Raw genomic sequence first — 17,008 nt, 5'->3', positions numbered from 1 at the left:
TGTGATGAATCACTAGGTTGATAATTTTTGTTTGTGTGTACGTGTGTGTGCAACTGTATTTATAACAGGGTTTGAAGAATGCGCTCACCGGGGAATGCCGGAGAAACAAAGAAAAGGAGATTGGGCAATTATTAGAATAACCAAAAAAAAAAAAAAAAAAAAAAAAAAAAAAAGAAAAAACAGAATTAAGAAATAAATACGTAACAAATAAATGTTACCAAAGGCAAAAAACGTTGCTCTTCTCTCACCTGATGTACCCCAACTCTACTCATATACACCATATCAAATATATAATAAGATACATAACATTGTAAGTACCTGTCCTTTTTTTCATATATTTATATATATATATATATATATATATATATATATATATATATATATATATATATATATATATATATAACTACTATAATTTACTCACATAAAATTAATATACGAAAGTATAAATTTATGCGTAAACTTTAAGTATTTACTTTAAAAGTGCTCAATACGTAGGTAGAGCTAGTTAATAAGTTATAAACCTTTATATATTTTATAACTTACTATATATATATATATATATATATATATATATATATATATATATATATATATATATATTAAGTTTGTTTTTGGAATATCGGCATTCCCTGGTGATATTTTGAAATAGGATATAACACTAAAAGATGGAGGAAGTGCGAATACGATGTTCAGCATGTTAAAAATATACCTTTTGTTGCAAAAATCTAATGGATAAACATCTGAAGAAGTTGGTGGGGGCATGATATTTTTATGGACACATAAATCGTAAAATTGCCTACCCACTAATGAAACAGCTGTAATGGAAAAAATTCAGGAAATAAATGAAGGCTATAAAAAGAAAACGTGAGTCTTTGAATTTTCAACAAACCTTTACACTATATATATATATATATATATATATATATATATATATATATATATATATATATATATATATATATGCACTAGCTGGTCGCTCGCCGTTGCCCAGTCGTACAATATGCTTAAACATGATATTTTAATTTATGCCGATTGTGTATGTATTATAACAGAATCAATCCTCAATTGATTATTATATATTATGAGGAATAATTTGCCCAGTGAACTAATTCGCAAAAAAAAAAAAAAATTTTAATTAAAAAAAAAAAGGCAATTTATATGTCTGGCAGTGTTCTTAGATATATTTTGTACAGAAATTCATCCGATAAATATTGAAAATCGAAAAAATCCAATCTTTAAAAAGTCTTTTCTCTCTTTTAGATAAAAAAGAAGAATTTTTACAGGGGTATATTTTACGTTACACCAGCCAATGGAAATAATAAAATCTCAGCAAATCATTTCTTATAAAAAAAAACGAAGATTTATTGTTATCTGGAGATATTGCTCAGTGGTAGAGCATTTGACTACGGATCAAATGACCCCCTGTTCAATTCCACCTGTACCTCACCATTTTATTTTAATTGTTTTCTTATTATTGAGTTCAATTTACGATAAAAAAAAAAAGAGTTACCATTTTAAATCGCTGCAAATCTTTTCTTTATTTGCATATTTTAGAACTAAACATTAATCAGAAGTCACTTTTCCAGGGAATTCATTGTCAAGTCCAAATATCAGCTGACATGATATTGTAAACAAACACAGACGGAATTTGATGAATGACGTCATCATTAATATTATTATTTAACAAAACATTTTTTTTTTTTTTGCAAATTAGTCCATCAGGCAAATTATTCCTCGTAATATATAATAATCAATAGAGGATTGATTTTATAGCAATACATATGCAATCTGCATAAATTAAAATATCATGTTTAAGGGTATTGTACAACCGGGCAACGCCGGGTGGCCAACTAGTAGTTAAATATTTATTAAAAACATACTGATTCTGCTTTGACTAATTTACTTCTTAAACTATCCAGTTCAAATTTACACATAAAAAAAAAAAATATTTTAATTTTTCTAATTTCGATCCCTAAATAATTTTGATCTCCAGTAACATGGGAGGAGAAAGGAAAGTTGTAAAAAAAAATCTAATCTTTAATTCCTTTCAACCATGTGTGCCTAGTACCAGGAGAAATTTTAGTGAACAAAGTGTATTCCCAAGAACTTCCTGTCTGTGAAACTCATTAATATGAAACTGCTTCACTGCGGACTATTACATCGTCAACGTCAAATTCGTTGTCATATAAATAAATTGTGAATAACCTTTCCAAAAGAAATTTATTTGTTAATTCAATTAACCATTTTCAATCCTCTCCTAATATTCTTCATCATTATAACGAAAATCTATCAATATTATTTACTCTTATACTCGAGATGCTTATGGCCTTCATAATCGGTTCGGTTAGATATTAGTAAAATAAATGTCTAATTGGTTTTACTGGTTACATTCTTTTATAATGTGTTTTTTTGTAAAAGCACTATGATGGCATTTTTTGTTTATAATTTTATAGGAGCTTCATGAAAAAACTTTTTGTTTATAATTTATGGGAGTTCCATGATGAAATTCTTTGCTTATAATTTGACGGCAGATTCATGACAAAATTTTTTGTTTATAATTTTATCAGAGATCTATGACAAAATTCTTTGTTTATAATTTTATGGGACCTCCATAGTGAAATCTTTTGCTTAATTTCATAGGAGCTCTATGATAAAATTTTTGTTTATAATTTTATGGGAGCTTCATAATAAAATTTTTTGTTTATAATTTTATGGGAGCTCTATGATAAAATTTTTTGTTTATAATTTTATGGGAGCTTTATGATAACATTTTTTGTTTATAATTTTATGGGAACATCATGATAAAATTTTTTTATTATAATTTTATGGGAGCTTTATGATGACATTTTTTGTTTATAATTTTATGGGAGCTTCATGATAAAAATTTTTGTTTATAATTTTATGGGAACATCATGATAAAATTTTTTGTTTATAATTTTATGGGAGCTTTATGATAACATTTTTTGTTTATAATTTTATGGGAACATCATGATAAAATTTTTGTTTATAATTTTATGGGAGCTTCATGACAAAATATTTTCTTTAAATTTTATGAGAGATCTATGACAAAATTCTTTGTTTATAATTTTGTAGGAGCTCCATAGTGAAATTTTTGGCTAAATTTTATAGGTACTCTATGATAAAGCTTTTGTTTATAATTTTATGGGAGCTTCATGACAAAATTTTTTGTTTATAATTTTATAGGATCACCATGATGAAATTTTTGTTTATAATTTTATGAGATCTCCATGATGAAATTTTTGGTAATGATTTTATGGAAGTTCTATGATAAAATTTTTGTTTATAATTTAATGGGAGTTTTATGATGATTTTTCTTTTGTTTTTGTTTATAATTTTATGACAGCTCTATGATGGAATATTTATATTTATAATTTTATGGGCCTCCATAAATTTTTTTATAATTTTATAGGAGCACCATAATGAAATTCTTTTTTTTTAATAATTTTATGGGAACTTCATGATGGTTTCTAATTTTATGGGAACTCTACAATGAAGTTCTTTGATTATAATTTCATGAGAACTCCACAATGAAATTTTTTGTGCACAATTTTCTAGGAAATCTATGATTTAATTTTTTGTTTCTAGTTTATGGGCACTTCTTGATAGTATTTTTTTATTATAATTTTATGGGAGCTCCACAATTAAATTTTTTGTTTATAATTTTAGATCCCGATGCGAAATATGTTCCACCAGAATATGAAAAACATGGAAACAGTGAGAAGGTAATGTTTTTTTTTCATTATAGTCTTAATAATTCAAAACAGCCAATGATTAGATCGATATCTAATTTGGAATTTGACTAAACCAAACATAACAGAAACGCTAGACTCTGGAATTTCCTTCCAGGTTCCTGCTTCCCCAATTGTACTGACATGCAGAAGTTCAAGTGTAACGTGAACCGACATCTTGCTGCCCAACTCCCCACATAGTACCCCTGTAGCTTATGTCCCTGATAGTAGCCCCCTACGTCAAAGTGGCAATGTGCCTTGTTTGGGGTAAAAATGTAATAAAAAAATAAAAAATAAAAAAACGATATATTTGCTGAAAACGATATATTTGCCCAACATAGACATTATCCTAAAGATGAACCCATTAAGAGTACTGGGACCTTAACGAGGCTTATTGCCATCTAAATTCCAGCGAAGACCAGTGCTCATTGTCAGCGAGAAGTCAATAGCAATTGGCTGTTGCGATAACGCAAATTTATTTGCAAAAGTTATCAAAAGAGGTGGAGAGTATTGGAAATCTGGGGAGACTTGTTGTCACCCAGACTCCAGAGAACACCACCGATTATTGTCTTTTCCGGTTTGGTGATGGGCATAGCAGCTAACACGTCACAGAGTCTGCCTGCCTACTACCACTTTTTTTTTTACGCTCGCAATTTTCTTCTTTTTTTTTCTCTCAACCAACACCTTTACACACATCTCCACTTTCTTTTCCGCCTTCACATTATGGGTTCGAGCCTGCCTGGCAACTACAACTTTTTTTTTTTTTTTTGCTTAACACACACCTGCAAACACCCGGGCAACGCTGGGCACCCAGGCTAGTCGTATATATAAAAGGCAAAATGTGTGCGTGTGTGTGTGTTTGCATGTCTCGCAAAAACTTTCAACACACACGACTGATCCTCATGAAACCGATATCGTTTTCAAGCTCAATCCTTAGGAAGACAAATATCGAAAAATTGACCAAAAACATTCATTCCTTCACTCTCAACTGGACAGCTTTGTACAATGAGGGGTCGGTTTATTTTTCAATATATTTGCAAGTTATTGTCTCCATTGGATTGACTTTGCTTAATTTCAACGCTCTCGACTTCCACTTGCACCATGGACGCATCGACCAAGACGTTACGTTTTGTTTTGCCTCCTTTGCGTTATGGGTCCTAGTCTGCTTGCTTGCCTACTACCACTTTTCTTTTTAACAACACTTCTCTCCACTTGGGCTGCCTACTGTTGTTTTGACCCCCCACCCCCACCCCGCCCTGACGAACTACGAGCACTTGTACCCCCTTGACATAAATACTCTCGACGAACCCAACAAGCAGCTAAATCCCATCCCTACACAGTAGAGATCCCTAAGTGTAAGAAAGCAGCCTTCTACTCTAGTTTCTTCCCCAGAACTGCTAGACTTTGGAACTCCCTTCCAGGTTCCTGTTTTCCCAACTGTACTGACATGTAGAAATTCGAGTGTAATGTGAACAAACATCTTGCTGCTCATCTCTCTTCATAATATCCCGGCAATTTATGTCCCCGATAGTAGCCCCCTACTTCAAAGTGGAACTGTGCCTTGTTTGGGGTGAAAATTGAATTAAAAAAAAAATAATAATAAAAAATAAGGATGGAATGACCGAGGAGAGAAAGCACTAGCCAGAAGCACTGCAAGAAATCAATGGTAAGCGGCTGTTGCGATAATGCAAATTCATCTGTAAAGGTTGTTGAATGAGATGGAAGGTACTGGAAATCTGGGGAGACTTGTTGTCACTCAGACTCCAGAGAACACCACAAGTTGTTCTCAAAGAGAAACCTTTGATGATGGCCTGTGTTTACTACTCCTAGTGAGTAAGTAATAATTATACAAAATCAAATACGACTCCAATGAAGTAAATATAAGGCTTCTGTTCGAAATTCCGTCCAAATTCCTGAGTTTGACAGAAACATTGCCAAGTTCGGATACACCTGAAGAAGGTCCGAGGTTACATCGACAAAAACGTTGTGAAAATGACACTCAAGATAAGAACAGTAGTCCAAAGTATCCAATTACTACTACTACTACTACTACTACTACTACTACTAATAATAATAATAATAATAATAATACTGCTGCTGCTGCTACTACTACTATTACTACTACTACTAATAATGATCTAATGTATGAAAGGCTATATGTCTGTCCGTCTGTCCGTCTGTCTGTCTCCATCTTTTCAAACTCTATCTCCCCCGAAACTAAAACTCGCAGAGCGGCGTGATTGGCTTTTTACGGACCGTTCTTTTATGGGTCTTTAGCCGGTCAAAATAGTTTTTAAGGAGTCAAAAATGGGTGAAAATTGAAAAAAATCGTTATATTTTTGTACATTCATAATCAGTTTGTATGTGTGTCATGTTGATACAGTGGTAACGTCACCAGCTTTGAATGCTACAGTTTCAGGTTTCGATTCTAACTGATGGCACCCAAATACCTTTTTTGTTTTTTTACTTTTGAAATCACGACTCTATAATGATATATATGAAATCTGGACAAATTAAAATAACATATTTAAGCGTATTTTATGCCCAGGCAAAGCTGAGCGCCCCACCCCCGCTAGTAATAAGTAAACGTATTAATTTCTATCCGTTTCAGTCACATTTGTATTCATTGGGTTGGACACTTCTTGAGGCGAGCGGTGGTCAACTCGACGAAGAAAGTGACAAACTGACCAATCTGATTCACTATTTGACCGCACAGTCACCAGAGGATCGACCAAACGTCCAAGAGGTCATTGATATCTGTAATGGCGCTCTTCAAAATGAATCTTCCGAAAGAATATGTCGTGAATTATTTGACAGAACCGAAAGATATGCTAACCAAGGTAAGAATTTTTTTTTTTTTTTTTTTGGATTGGAAGAAAGAATCTGCAAAATTTCACCTAAGGTTATATATTATTAGCGCTGAACATATTAATTAGTGTTGGGACGATTAATAGGAATCAGAATCAGAAATCGGAAAAATTGGAAGAATTGGGGGTATCGGAATCGGAAAAACTGATGCCTATTTTCCGATGCCAAAAGCAATTCTTTTAATTGTCTTTTTCTTATTTGATTTTGTTTAAACCAAAATCTTCCACTGCTGGTAATAACGATAAAATAATGAATATTTATTGATTTTAAATTACCAGCTAAAATCGATCGATCATCTGTCACAAGTGTATTTTGACATATTAGGAGCATATCTGCTTATTTAACACGTGTTTTTACGAAGATCGGGAGAAATAATAATCTTATAGTTAAATAATTAGAGGTTTATGAAGAATCGGAATCAGAATCGGTAATTGTATCGGAATCGGGAAAAATATTGGGATCGTCCCATCACTAATATTAATATTTGTTTTAAATTCCATTCTTTAAGTCATATGTAAAATTTCACTTTTACAATTTAAAAAACATTTTTGTTGTTGTGAAGTGTGCGTTAGTGATGACTAGGGCTATGACAACAGCATATTCTTTTCATTGTGCGTTAGTGATGACTAGGGCTATGACAACAGCATATTCTTTTCATTGTGCGTTAGTGATGACTAGGGCTATGACAACAGCATATTCTTTTCATTGTGCGTTAGTGATGACTAGGGCTATGACAACAGCATATTCTTTTCATTGTGCATTAGTGATGACTAGGGCTATGACAACAGCATATTCTTTTCATTGTGCGTTAGTGATGACTAGGGCTATGACAACAGCATATTCTTTTCATTGTGTGTTAGTGATGACTAGGGCTATGACAACAGCATATTCTTTTCATTGTGCGTTAGTGATGACTAGGGCTATGACAACAGCATATTCTTTTCATTGTGCGTTAGTGATGACTAGGGCTATGACAACAGCATATTCTTTTCATTGTTTTGACTTGAGTGTGTATTCGTTGATATCTTACATGCTTTTATATAGCGTGATGTGGTTCTCAGTTGATTAACTGTGTCGGATATATACTCGAGAGTCAAAAGAATAAAAAGAATATGCTGTTGTCATAACCCTAGTCATGACACAAACATGAAGAAATAAATGGATGAAAACGATTCTATTGAGATCAACAATATAACATAACTAGCTGGACGCCCGGCGTTGCTCGATTGTAAAACACACTTAAACATGATATTTTAATTTATGCAGATTGCGTATGCATTATTAATATAATCAATCCTCTATTGATTGTTATATATTACGAGGAATAATTTGCCCGGTAGACTAATTCGCAAAAAAAAAAAATTACAAAATAATTATGATAATGTTGTTCATCAAATTCTGCCTGTGTTTGATTACAATATCACGTAGGTTTGATGATGAATGCCCTGGAAAGTCACTTCTCATTAATGTTTAGTTTTAAAATATGCTAACTAAGAAATGATTTGCGGCGATTTTAAATGGTACCTCTTCTTTTAGTGTAAACTGAACTCATTAGTAAGAAAAAATTAAAATAAAATGGCGAGGTACACACATTCTTGAACAGGGAATCATTCGATCTGTAGTTGAATGCTCTACCGCTGAGCTATATCTTTAGATGAGAATAAATCTGTTTTTTTGTTTTTTTTGTAGTTGAAATGATTTGCTGAAATTTTATTATTTCCCTTGGCTGGTGTAACGTAAAATATTCCCCTGTAAAAATTCTTCTTTTTTCATCTATAAAGAAGACAAGACTATTTTTAAGATCGCAGTTTTTCGATTTTCGATATGCATCAGATGAATTTCTATATAAAACATATCTAAGAACACTGCCAGACATATAAATTAGCTTTGTATGAAATTTGCAAAAGATAGGCTCAGTTATTTCGGAACCTATGAGGAAGAAGCTCACACACACACACACACACACACACACACACAAAGTGACTTTTATATAAGAGTGAAGATTTAAAAGCTGTAATTTTAAAAAGTCAGTATAACACAGGATTTTTGGTCCCCCGACAAAAGGAGGGTAAAACTGTAAATTCACTCTTGTCCGTTCGTCTGTTCGTCTGTCTGCACTTTTCTCAATAACTACGCCTTTTGAAATTTGATATGAGTAAAAAAGTAACAGAACAAATTTTGGGGGAAAACTCCGGTTGCCCCTCTAGAGGTGCCTTTCGGGTTAAAATGGTTAAAATTGACACTTTTGTGCTTATTAAAAACAAGTGATGCCTTGGATTTTTATAAAACTTTTTGAAAAGTTGTAACTAACTGATTTCTATATAATTTTATTTGCCTATACTTTGCGATAACTCTTGGCTGTGCCCCAGGGGCTTTTTTAGTGCTAATAAAAACACTCCATTTTTGGGACTATTTTACCACATTTGTCCCAAATTTTCTGTGTATGTCTATTTAGCAGTTTTGCATGGTGCTGAACTTAAATTTATATATGTTAAGCCTTGGGGATTTTCGGGGCTAAATGCGGAGGGCAAATGAAGGACTTAGTCATTTCTTTTCCATTGCATGGTGCAGAACTCAAATTTACATATCTTAAGGCCTAGAACTGCAAACTAATAAGGAATTAATTAAAATGAATGATTAAAAGAATATACCAAGTTAGATGGACTCATATATAATAAAGTTGTATTTTTTTTAAATAAATAGGAAAAAGGGGTTTTTAATACGAATATCATTACACACAAAAAGTTTAAGAGTATAGATATATGTGGAGTTTTAAATTGCTTAAGCGACACGTTTATCATATTGAATTTAAAACTTAAAAACATAAATGAAAATTAAAAACAGTATCAGTAAACAAGATTAAACAAGAATACGCGCTTTGCACAGAAATGTGTAAAATATATGTTCTTAATGAATATTTAAAACGACTTTTTGTTATTTGTATTATTATTTATTGGACTACTGTTCTCATCTTGAGTATGATTTTCATAACGTTTTTCTCGGGAATTCGAACAGAATTTCGAGCGGAACTTTTTCTTTACTTCACGGGAGTACCATGCTATTGTTCCGTCAGCCACCCCTGTGAAGTACATAAAGGGTTCCGCTCGAAATTACATCCAAATTCCCGAGTTTGACGGAAACATTCCCGAGTTTGACAAGATACACCTGAAGAAGGTCGGAGGTTATATCGACCGAAACGTTGTGAAAATCACACTCAAGATGAGAACAGTAGTCCGATGAATTATAATAAAAAATAACCAATCCTCATCTCAAAAATTCAGAAACATTATAATCGTCCCTTTAAGTGTAATAATATGTATCTCATTTGCACTTGGTTCACCGGGTACATTTGTCATGTAGTTTTTTAAATTTCTTTTGCATGAGTTCGATTGTTATTGTAATTACTGGAATGAAGGAGATCTTCTTAGGATTCCGGTTTCTTTTATGTGTGTGTAAAAGAGTGTATGAATGAATTAATTTGAAACAACATGACACTAAAATGCATATACGTACGTATGTATGTACGTGTGTATGTACGTGTGTATGTACGTATATATGTACGTATGTACGTATATATGTACGTATGCATGTACGTACGTATTAAATAAAGACAAGCCATACTAACAAGCATTCGTCGAAGAAAGGATGTCCATACGCATCCCAAGGCGACGCGCGGTATATTGAAACCAGTTTTGAAATCCTGCGTTTAAATATAGAATGATAAAATTCATTATAGGAAAAAAAAGACAGTCAAAAATCTGTTATGTATTTAGAATGTGATCTCGCTTAAAACTTTATTTTACAAATTTGATTCGATGTTTCATTATCTTTATTTTATCGTCTCGTTTTACAGTCGACGAATTCAGCTGAGATTTGGGGAGAAAAGGCGGGAGAGCAATTGAGATTAAAAATCTACTTACTAAGTAGATTTTTAATCTCAATTGCTCTCCCGCCTTTTCGTTGATATCTATGCTGATGACACGACCATCTACGGCAACACATCAAAGGCCGTAAATAATGATGTTCTCTCTGATTCTCTCTCCTCTGATCTTGAGCACGTGGTGCAGTGGGGAAAGCGGTGGCTGGTTACCTTTAATGCATCTAAGACCAAGCTCCTATCTCTACATCATAAACGCTCTGATCCCCATCTGGCATCAATTGAAATGGATGGCTCTCGTCTAGGGGAGGCCCCATGTTTTGATAAGCTTCTGGGTTTGACCTTTACTCCTGATCTTAAATGGAACACATACATCAAGTCTGTGGCCAAGGTCACTGAGAAAATGGTGGGATCCTTCTACCGCTCCAGAAGATATCTCACTAATGATGCAATTCTCTATCTATATAAGAGCCAAGTACGTCTAAAGATGGAGTACTGCTGCCATATCTGGGCGGGAGCTGCTAAAAACAGCCTATCCTGCCTTGACAGAGTACAAAATAGACTTCGTGGCCTGGTGGGGGATGCCCTTTTCTCTACCCTGCAGCCTCTTTCCCACAGAAGAGACATAGCGAGCCTGTCGTTGTTCTATCGTTATTACCATGGCAAGTGCTCGTCTGAACTCCATTCTCTGGTCCCCCCCTCACCAATCTTTTTCAAAAAACACCCGACTAGCTGAAACCACCGTCAATAATTTTCCCCACTCCTTATCTGTGCCTAAATCAAAACGTAGATTCCATGAACAAAGCTTCTTTCTTAGAACTGCACGCCTGTGGAATGCTGTTCCGCTTGCCTGTTTCCCTCCTGACTACAACCTGGATGTCTTCAAGTCCAACACAAACAAATTCCTAATTAACCGCCCCCCCCCCAAGTAATGACACTTTACCAATTCTCCAATACTATTAATACACTATCCCTTTGATTATTGTACACACAATACCCCTTATCCCCGAGTGGCCATTGGGCCTCGATAAGTGGTGAACTCCATGTAAACAAAAAAAAAAAAGATTAAAAATGGCGCGAGATGCAGCGCGGAAAAAATGGGGTTGATCAAAATAAAATAAATATTAAGTAGAGAAGGCGAAACAAATGCATTAATAAATAAATGTTTAGAAATAAGGATTATTTCATCTATAAACATTGAAGCCGTTCATTCGACAAAAATCCACACAAGAAAATAAATATTTTGACACAAAAATACCAATAATATTTCTTTGAACGGAATGAATCATCCCAGTTATTGATTTTACCTTGTAAATGAAAGCCCTACCTTTTTCTTAGTGTTACATATTTATGGTTTCACGACAGTAAAGTGCGATTGGACAAACCGTCAAGTCAACTGGACAATAAATCTAAACCAAATGCGTCCGTTTACACAATTTAACATGGAAAATACCATAGACACAACCCGGCACATTACTCAACACTTGATTCACACGACACGGCATGGTCCCGAACAATGTTGTCCACATGATCCAGCAATCTCAAACACCTCCATCAAAATGACATGACACAATCCCAAACAACTCCATCAAAATGACATGACACAATCCCAAACAACTCCATCAAAACGACATAACACAATTTCGAACACCTTCATCAAAATGACACAACACAATCGCGAACAACTCCATCAAAACGACCCAATACAATTCATAACAATTCGATTGAAATGACCCACATGATCGTAAACAACTCCATCAAAATGTATCTTTATTTTCATGGCATTGCTCGTCTGAGCTCCAATCTATGGTCCTCACTGACCTGACTTTCACGAAATACACTACGTCTAGCAGAAAACACTATGAATAATTTCCCCCACTCTTTATCGGTGCCTATACCTAAACGTAGATTCCATGAACAAAGCTTCTTTCTTAGAACTGCATGCCTGTGGAACTCTCTTCCATTTTCCTGCTTTCCAGCTGACTACAATATGATCGTCTTCAAGTCTAACGTAAACAAGTTCTAGATGAGCCATCCTTTTAAGTAAACCAATTTACCAAATTTCCACTATTAATGATTACTATGATATTTTCTCATTGACTACTGTAAACTCATTAACTCTTATCCTCGAGTGGCCTTCTGGCATTGATAAGTGGTGACTTGTAAAAAAAAAAAATATCCCGACCCAGTCCTGAACAATTTTGGTGAAACGACACGGTACCAGAGCAATCTTGGCAGTCACTCACTGAACGACTGTGGCGTCAGTTTTTTATAGCTCTTGGACAGACTCATTTTCGACTAAGACATTGCTACACAATTTTTGAATCCTTCCACGCATGCTCATCACACTCAATTATGAATTTCTCTCTTTTTTATAATCGTCTGATAAATATAAAGGGGCAGATAACCTTGCCCCAATCTCTCTCACACAGAACAAATAATGCTGCAAAATGTCTATTGGCAAGGGACATAATTTTAGGTTACAAAGAGTTATTTTCCTTTAAACATATATTCTTTTTTTTTTTTTTTTACAAGGTGATCACCACTTATCAAAGCCCGGAAGCCACTCAGGGATAAGGGTTATTGCATGTACAGTACGTTAGTGTGGGGGTTTAATAAAAATGTCTACTTAAGGGGGGCGGTTCATCAGGAATTTTTTTACGTTGGACTTGAAGACATCCAGGTTGTAGTCAGGTGGGAAGCAAGCAGACGGAACAGAGTTCCACAGGCATGCAGTTCTAAGAAAGAAGCTTTGTTCATGGAATCTACGTTTTGATTTAGGCACAGATAAAGAGTGGGGGAAATTTTTGACAGTGGTTTCAGCTAGACGGGTGTTTTTCGTAAAAGATTTGCGAGGGGGGGCTAGAGATTGGAGCTCAGACGAGCACCTACCATGAAAATAACGATAAAACAAAGATAGGCTCGCAACATCTCTTCTATGGGAGAGAGGTTGCAGGGAGGAGAAAAGGACATCCCCCACTAAGCCACAAAGTCTATTTTGTACTCTGTCAAGGCAGGATAGCAGCTCCTGCCCAGATATGGCAGTAGTATTCCATCCTTGGGCGTACTTGGCTTTTATATAGATAGAGAATTGCATCAGTAGTGAGATATCTTCTTGAGTGGTAGAAGGATCCCACCATCTTTCCAGCGACCTTGGCAACAGACTTGATCTACATGTTCCATTTCAGATCAGGAGTAAAGGTCAGCCCAGAAGCTTGTCAAAACATGGGGCTTCTAGACGAGAGCCATCCATTTCAATTAATGCCAGATGGGGATCAGAGCGTTTATGATGATTTTTCTCGATTGGTTTATTTGTTGTAGAAATTTGCTGTAGAAATTTGATTTTAAAAATGAATCATATTTATATATCTACTAGCATGCCTACCGGGCATTGCCTGGGACAAAAAAATGTAACATGTTTCTCTTAAAACTTCTATCCTTCTATATCTGTCTCTCTATCTTTCTCTCTTCCTCCTCGCTCTTCTCAACCCCTTTTTTCTCCTTTGCCCAGCTCATTCCTCTCTCTGGATACGCACATAAATACACACACATACACACATGTACGCATAGACATACATATACACACAGTCACACACACCTACACACATATAGACACATCTTCGCACATATTCACACATACACAGAGAAACTATATATAAAAAGAAAATAATAGACAAGATAAAATATATATTGGTATATGTGAATTTTTATTATTTGAATCATCACATTATTGTTCTCATCCTGAGTGTGATTTTCACAACGTGTCGGTTGATGTAACCTCCGGCCTTCTTCAGGTGTATTTTGTCGAACTCGGGAATGTTTCTGCTGAACTTGGAAATTTGGACGGAATTTTGAATGAAACCCTTTATTTACTTCAGGGAGGTAGTGTGCTCTTGTTCCATCAGCCATGACTGGATAGAGGTCCTAAGTAATTTGCAATTGTATTTTTGGATGCCCACACTGAGGATTGAACCTTCAACTTTCAGAAGAATATCACTTTTACAGTTGATTTTTCCAAGTACTCTAACCACTGCGCCAACAAGTCCTTAAAAAATACAATTGCAAATTACTTAGGCTGATGGAACAAGAGCATGCTACCGCCATGAAGGAAACAAAGGGTTTCGTTTGAAATTCTATCCAAATTCCCAAGTTCGACAGAAAGATTCCCGAGTTCAACAAGATACGTCTGAAGAAGATCAGAGGTTACATCATTGTGAAAATAATACCCAAGATGAAGATAGTAGTCTGATGAATCCAAATATGATATGAATAACTAATCCTCATCTAAAAAATTCAGAAACGATATATGAATTTATCTGTCAGTTCAATAAGATATTATTTTTTAATGACCCCCCACCCCACCCATTTCAGTTTAACAATTTTCAACTTCCTTAAGGTCTCAATTTTATCCCCCAGTTTAATAAGGTAATTTTCTAGATCCTTATCGTCCTTCTAATTTTTCATACATTTAAGACCTAAATATAATTGATATAAGTTCAGTGTGTGGTTCGATATTGGCTGAATTATTGCTTTTCATCTTTTGAAGAAGACATGTTCAGGAGGGCTGTGTGTGTATTAGTTAGAGTAGAGCTGGTAGTTTTTTTTTTTATATATATGTAATAGCAGTGGGTAATGCGAGCTGAGTGTTCCCAGTGTGGGAGAGAGGGGTACCCAGGTCTGTGTTCAGAGCTGGGTTAGATAGGTTGGTTAGTTGTTTTTGTTTTACGGCATATCAACCCTTTTCAGGTTATTTAATGCCGAATCCAGTGATTCGGAAGAAAATTTTTTTAATAGAATATATTTTTTTATTTCAAGTCGGTTTCTATTTAACCCATAGTTGGGACCCTAACAGGTACTACCACTCTGAGCCAGAGTGGACCTAGGAGCAATGGCAATTAAAGGGTGGTTCCACACTCCCCAAAGCCCACAAGCTGGGGTCTCACCATCGGATATAGTATGTAATTTGAATAAGGGCAGGTTTTTGCGTTTTTATGTATGTAGCTTTATGCATTTTTAACTTCTTGACGTTGGTTTCATGATGTATTATTTCTGTGTTGCTGACAAGAATTTCTCTAGCTTCAGAGCAGGGGCAGTTATGATTTTTGTAATTGTTGTAATATTAATATTGCACTTGTTTATGCATTATGCTGTGTAAGGAGACGTTTTCTTTTCAAATTAAATATGTTTTTAACTCTTTTTCAAAGTGTTTTGTAACATGTTTTATTAACTGTTTGCTCGTATATATATATATATATATATATATATATATATATATATATATATATATATATATATATATATATTATTCTGCTTGTTCTTCTGTTAATTCGCTTAACGCTTTGAAAAAGGCCATATACTATTTTAAAGGCCAATATACTTTTTAAAAAAGGCCAAATTTACGAAATTTGGCTTTAAAATGGCTAATCTGCAACCCATTTTTAAAAAAATCCCATCTCATATATATATATATATATATATATATATATATCGCCAAAGGGCGAATGAACTCTTTTTCTGGATCAACGGCCAACTAGCACAGTGTATGTGTGTGTATATGTGTATTGGGGTGGAGAGGGCTCCCATAAGCCGTGGTGAAGGCAACCTTTCTAGGAGAAGCAAATCTCTGATTTAAAAAACAAAGCGGGAGACCAGTACCCGCATTAAGCTGGTCTGCAGTTTAATTTGTTGCTGGCTATCTTGCTCTTGCTTGTTGCTGGATCTCAACATTTTGAACCGAGAGAGAGACTTAGCTGTCGTACAAATCTAAGACTCTGTAACATCATCTTTGGGCATTTGGGCTCATGGATTTTAAATGTCTGAGGGAGTGGCACTACTTCATTTACTCACATAAAATTAATATATGAAAGTATAGATTTAAGCCTGAGGAATCCTAGAGTGGATGAAACGCTGAATATTCAGTGTAGCTTAATCGCCATATATATTTTATAAATTACTATATATATATATATATATATATATATATATATATATATATATATATATATATATATATATATAATACAAGGTTAATATTATGAATATGAAGAGGTCTATAGTTGCTAGTAACTAGCTGATCGAAACATACTCATGAATGTGTAGCAACATATTACTGCTCATGTAAAAAAAAGAAAGTATATATACACTTGTGCCCGATATTATTCATACCCCCCTTGAAAATTGAGTTTATTAGGTGTAACTTTTGTAAGAATTTATTGTTTACGTCCATATTGATACATATTCTTAATAAACCTCTTCTGATCATTTTCGTCATTTTAAAATCTCGGGATACTTGTAATAAAAGAAATATACAGCTATTTATAAAATCTGCAATGTTCAAAAATAATCATACCCCCTTATTTTTTCAGTATTAATCGAGTTTCTGACTGTTTGTTTTCTGTTTGATTCTTATTTTGAATGCTTTTATACAACCTTTGATTAATTTCATTTCGTTTTTTGCATTTTTCAGAAATTAAAATGATATCAACTGAAAACCAATAAAAGAATAAAAATT

The 17,008-nt window shown here is 34.1% G+C and overlaps 1 protein-coding gene across 1 annotated transcript in view; it reads left to right on the top strand.

Moving 5' to 3' along the window:
• LOC145266956 (uncharacterized) overlaps window positions 1-17,008 on the top strand; it is a 133,215-nt gene that overhangs the window by 22,126 nt on the left and 94,081 nt on the right. Inside the window, exons 2-3 of the mRNA XM_080122779.1 lie at window positions 3,691-3,746; window positions 6,364-6,592. The gene's annotated coding sequence lies outside the window, so the exon portion shown is untranslated. The remainder of the gene's footprint in view (window positions 1-3,690; window positions 3,747-6,363; window positions 6,593-17,008) is intronic.

Source organism: Euprymna scolopes, chromosome 42 (genome assembly GCF_053919585.1).
Source record: "Euprymna scolopes isolate OS-2025 chromosome 42, ASM5391958v1, whole genome shotgun sequence".
Taxonomy (NCBI): domain Eukaryota; kingdom Metazoa; phylum Mollusca; class Cephalopoda; order Sepiida; family Sepiolidae; genus Euprymna; species Euprymna scolopes.
The sequence above is the reverse complement of the archived record's forward strand: the minus strand, read 5'-3'. Positions and strand labels throughout refer to the sequence as shown.